This window comes from Apteryx rowi, unplaced genomic scaffold, assembly GCF_003343035.1.
Source record: "Apteryx rowi isolate R43461 unplaced genomic scaffold, aptRow1 scaffold_831, whole genome shotgun sequence".
NCBI classification, from domain to species: domain Eukaryota; kingdom Metazoa; phylum Chordata; class Aves; order Apterygiformes; family Apterygidae; genus Apteryx; species Apteryx rowi.
The window spans coordinates 60,765-66,764 of NW_020451129.1; the positions used below are offsets into that span (position 1 = coordinate 60,765).

Here is a 6,000-nt window from a genome sequence, read left to right on the forward strand (position 1 = left end):
AAGTTCACATCCATTAACTAGAAACTTTACCTTTCCAAAGGTTAGCACTACAGGAAACTCTCATATGAACAAATTCCTCCAAGAGTGTGAATTTCCCAGGAGACATCTTTTCAGCATTAGCTGTCATCAAGCCCATTCTGCTGTCACAGAAAGTGGGTGACTACCCTGCATATACAGTAACTCTTCGTCTCAGACGAATGAACAACTGAATTCTTTGAAATTCAAACACATAAGCAAACCAAAAGCTAAACTGGAGTTTACAGTCAATGGTGTTATCAGGAATAAACTTGATTAAATGTAACTGACAGAAGATGCACTGAATTTTCAAATTCAAACAAACCACTTTCATATTGTCATTTAATGAGCTGCAAACAAGGCATTTCTCTCAAATCATAGGAGTGATCTGAATATACATGAGAATTATATTTGGGGGTTTTTTTGCCATACAATCTTTCCTATTAAAAAAATAAAAACTATTTTCTTACTATCCAGAAATAGAAATGTATAGTCATTATGTCATGAAACATACTGCTCTACAAAGTAAACAAGTCATTATTTCTTAAAACACTACCAGAAGAAATTCTCATTTCTATATATAAATGTATCAGAGTTCCTTCAAAGAAAAAAAGTGTACCTTAAAGATAATGACTATGAAACTTTTATACCCCTACAGCATTAATATTCAGTATCTCTTGCACAGTATCTGTTTACACAGATAAAACTCTATAACTGAATATTTTTGATTGACAGAAGGATACTCTGTCCCCCATTCATATGTCTAAGAATAACTAAAATATTTGAACCACTCAAAAGCAGACCATCACATCTTTATTCATCTAGCTGTACATGATTATTCACCATGTAGGGCTGCAATTAAACCACCTATTGTTCCCTGCCTACATTGTCTGGCTAAAAGGTGTATACTTGCATTCTAAACTTACCTACCATTTAGCAAGTTTGTATAGGACAAATCCTCCTGGAAACCATTTTCAAACATACGAAGGACAAAAGAGGCGACTGGGAGTAGTCAGCATGGATTTACAAAGGGGAAATCATGCTTAACCAACCTGATAGTCTTCAGTGATGAGATGAATGTAGCTTGGTGGACAAGGGGAGAGCAGTGGATGCTGATTATCTTGACTTCAGTAAGACTTTCAACACTGTCCCCACTGTCCTCACTGACAAACTGATGAAGTACGGGACTAGATAAGTAGATGATGAGGTGGCCTGAAAACTGGCTGAACTGCCAGGCTCAAAGAGTTGTGATAAGCAACACAAAATCCAGCTGGAGGCCAGTCACTAGTGGCATACCCTGGGGTCAATCCCCAGGGCTAGTATGTTTAATATCTTCATTAATGACCTAGATGATGGGACAGAGTGCACCCTCAGCAATTTTGTAGATGATACAAAACTGGGAGGAATGGTTGAAATACCAGATGGGTGTGCTGACACTCATAGGGGCCTTGAGAAGCTAGAGAAATGGGCAAACAGGAATCCTGTGAAGTTCAACAAAGGTGAGAGCCAAGTCCTGCCCCTGGGGAGGAATAACTCCACACACTAGTACATGCTGGGGGCCAACCGGCTGGAAAGCAGTTTGGCAGAAAAGGACCTGGGCGTGCTGGTGGACAAGTTGAGGTGTGAAGGCATGAATGTGCTCTCATAACAAAGGCAGCCAACAGCATCTTGGGCTGCACGAGGCAGAGTTGATGGCAGGCCGAGGGGGGTGATTCTTACCCCCTACTCAGCCCTGGGGAGACCCCTCTGGAGCGCTGGGTCCAGTTCTGGGCTCCCCAGTACAAGAAAGACATGGACATATCGGAGTGAGACCAGCAAAGGGACAAGATGATGATGAAGGGATCACAGTATCTCTCATACAGGGAGAGGCTGAGAGAGCTGGAAATGTTCAGCCTGGAGAAGAGAAGGCTCAGGAGGCATTTCATCAATGTTTATAAAGACCTCCTGAGAGGGTGTAAAGCAGATAGAGCCAGACTATTCCCAGTGGTGCCCAGAGAAAGGAGAAGAGGAAAAGGGCACAAACTGAATTACAGGAAATTCTGTTTAGACATAAGAAAAAAACTGTTTTACTGTAAGGCTGATTGAACACTAGAACAGGTTGCCCAGAAAGGCCGTGAAATTTCCATCCCTGGAGATATTCAAAACCGACTGGACACAGCTCTGAGCAACCTGCTCTAATTGACCCTGCTTTGAGGAAGGGTGGTTGGACTAGACAATGTCCAGAGGTCCCTTCCAACCTCAACCATTTTGATTCTATGTCTATATTTTTGTCATTTTTCAAGATATTACATGCAAGTCGACTGGTACTAGCTTGCATTAAACCACTGCTACAATCAAAGACCAAAAACAGCACAAGCAGACTTCACATATCAAAATACAGTGCCTATATACCAGAAAATACTAGTGCAAGGTTCATGAGTACCAAAACATAGTTAATGGTATCTTCAGTTCTACTTAAAAAACAATGTTTGCACAGGCATGAAATCAACTGTATTTTCAAAGTGATGAAATGACATATAGGATACATTCAAGTGTTCTGTTATTTACTTTCTAAACGTTTCCAGCTGTCATAAAGAATACATACTGTTTATTGATTTTCAGGTCATAAAAGGATTAACTGTCATTTAACAGCTAAGTCCACTAGAAGTTATGTCATGCTTTTAATAACACTCACTTTGCCGGACACTTATCAGGCTATCGTGTTTGAGTCCTAAACAATATAACCGATTTCTTTAAGCTTATGGAATCGGAGAAACATCCACAACACTGGTTTTGTATCTCCAGGCATACTCATATTGCAGATCTTTTGCCTGCACCCCAGCAGCTCAGGGAGTTGAGACTCTGTATTCCACCACGTAACTTGTACTGCTTTCCCCCAATTCTCCAGTAGCTCAAGTCCCTTTTTTCCACAGGGCAACATCATTAAGGACCTTGTAATTTACATTTCTGCTATTTGAGTGCACATGCTGTTTGAACATATGAAGATTTCAGAAATATATTCTGAAAGTTTAGTTTTTGATTCATACAGAACAAAAGTATACGTATCCAAGGAAAATGATAATAAACAGTCTCTCAAATTTAGTTTTTCCATGACTAAGGAGCATGCGGTCACAGCCTATTAAAGCAATGCACAATCTCCCTCCTCTCATCTATCTCTTGCTTTTGCTGTAAAAACAGCTCATAAGATAGCTTCCCATTTACAGTTACTGCTTATCTGCCTGATCAGATGATCAAACTGCCTCTGCCAGTTGATGTAATGCCTATTTACCAGCCTGTCACAGCAGATGAGTTTGATCACCTCAACTTTCCTGTGCCCAATATGAGAGAATCTCCTATTCCCAGTCATAACAAACAAATTATAACAAATCTTTGCTGTTAATGACCTCACCTTAGCAAGTAATCCCAAAACAAAAAGAAAAAGAAAACTATAGACAAGTCTTACGCTCAGCACCAGATCCGTAGCCTGACACAGAGACACAGTGATCTCCCAATATTAAAGCGAATTCATAAATTGTACACATACAGTTTTGAAAACCTGTTAGATTAAAATCCTCCATAAACGTATACACAGAAGATTGTATAAAGATTAAATGTGAATGAAGGGAAGACAAAAATAGGTTTCTGAAGGATTATAGTGGTAAGAAAGGATAACAAAATGAATGCATCTATATGTCTTTTGAGGATATGTAACTTAAAAATCAGACAACAATATTGGAAGTATACACACTCCCCAAAAAAGCAATGCTCCTCTTCACAATCTAAACATTTAAGATCTCCATAGTATCTATTAAAGCCCTATGACAGAAACAATGTTTACAATACCTAGATAGTTCTGCCTTCTTGACAGCTTGCATATTCCATAAGATTAAGACTGCTCCAAATCATTACTCAAAGGTTTAACAAATACTACAAAATAGCATATTTCCTATTTTAGTCCACAACTCATTTTTACCTTAGTACTTTTTCTATTTAATTAAGGATGGATACATATTTTACAGATCTACATTTTTAGACATAACATTGAGTATATCTGCTAATTTGCCTTTGGCAACCAGAGAACTAGACAAAATCCAGAGTAGTGTTACTTTTCAAAATCTGAGAGAACAAGAGACCCCTGAATTCCTGTTTGCTGAGTTACAGCACTCACTGTGAGATGTGAGATATTCCTGTTCAAATGTATGCTGTCTGAAGTCAGAACACTGAATTCTGCTTAGTGTGAATACTTGAACCTAAGTCAATCAATACTCATGCAAATGCTCTAGTCAAGAGCCTACTGGCTATTCCAGGGTTATGACCCCTCTTTCCTCCCCCTTCACCTCACACTTCTCTTCTGCCCCAAAGAACATATTTACAAAGTTTCAGTTTCACTTCAATATGAAAAAAAAAAAATATATATATATATATAAAATCTTCTGTACGTTTCACATAGCAGAGTGCCTATTTGCTTTACCAGCTACTCCTGCACCATCACTTTCCCAGTCTTTTGTACAGACCTCATGACTGAGTATAAGAAAATTAGTTTGGATGTCCCTGGGATCCACTACATTGTGCACCTCGCAGAATATAAGGCAGCCTACCAATCATAATCCTTTCTGTATAGCAGTCACAATAAAAATGGCTTGAGTACAGAATAGTAAAATATTTTTCCTAAATACTGTATGACATTCTTAATCTAATCGTAAATAAAGTAAGCATTAGTTTATAACTCAAGTTTAAATGTATACAGTTAGGTAGTTTGTCTATGGAAATTGACTTTGATGTATTTTAATACATGATTTACTGATTTTCCTGTTTAGTGTAAGTTACCTATTACATTCTGCAAGTCTCAGCTGTTCTATAAACAATACCTGCAGCTATCACTAGTACAAAAAAACAAAAGCCAAATGACTGAAGGAATGAAACATGCTCTGAAGACACTTAGCTCAACCCTTTGTAGCTTGTCAGCTCCTCCATTCACAAGTCACCTCTTTTAGCCAGCAAGATCACCATCAACTATGTTTTTTTCTGGTAGCATGATAGTGAAAATTAGCATATAATGATTTTGCAGAAGCCATTTGAACTGATTACATTAAATAAGCTCAAAGTAGAGTAAATTTAGCTTTATTTTAAACGTCTGGACATTTAAAAGTTTCTCTGTGCAGAAAGAAGTTGTTTTGCCTACATCTTATCATGGATAGTTCTACTCCACATTGAGCTCTACTACATGAGAAGTGTGAACAAATCTTACATTAGGAGGAAAAAGAAAGGAGTCGTACATAACATGCTTAACATCTTAAAAAATAATTAAATTTCATTAGACATTAGTCAATATTCCCTGATTTTCACACAGGCAAAACTCATAATTCAGCAACAAATCAAATGCAGAAATTAAACAGGAATTCAGTCTGCATTAGGCACAACAAAGTAGTTTTTTAATGCTACCTTTCCCTAAAGAACACACATAAATACTAAAAAACATACACACACATATATATGTATGTATGTATGTACATATGTGTATATATAATTATGATTTTTAAGCTTTCTTACAGGAATTTTAGGCAGATAGTGAGACGAATGTAAATTTTTACTTTCTAGAATTATTAGTGCTGGCAACCAAGATTTACCTAAAAGAATTTTTTGTTTGTTTGTTTACAAAATTCCTGTATTTTTCCTTGTTTGACAAGAGTTACCATTTTCTAGCAGGAATTTTGTAGGAATAGAAAAAGAAAGGAATCTTCAAATTAAAGCCTTTGGCTCTACTAACTGAAGTAAATAGGAATTTTGTAATAAGGTGACGGGCGAGTGAAGAGTTAACAGGACTGAAGTTTGTCAATTGATATGCAGAAGAACTGATAGCACAAGAGCTGACCTGCGCAAAGCTGCTGAACAGAGGACTTAACAGGACTAAAAGAAGTCTACCAACCGATATGCGCAAGGACTGATATGCGCAAGGCTGCGGAATGATTAACAAGACTGGAGAAGTGAAGTCTGCCACCTGGAATC

General features: G+C 37.6%; 1 protein-coding gene across 1 annotated transcript in view; it reads right to left on the reverse strand.

Moving 5' to 3' along the window:
- MEI4 (meiotic double-stranded break formation protein 4) overlaps positions 1-6,000 on the reverse strand; it is a gene marked incomplete at its 5' end in the record, with an annotated part of 65,541 nt that overhangs the window by 38,196 nt on the left and 21,345 nt on the right. The gene's annotated exons all lie outside the window — the stretch shown is intronic.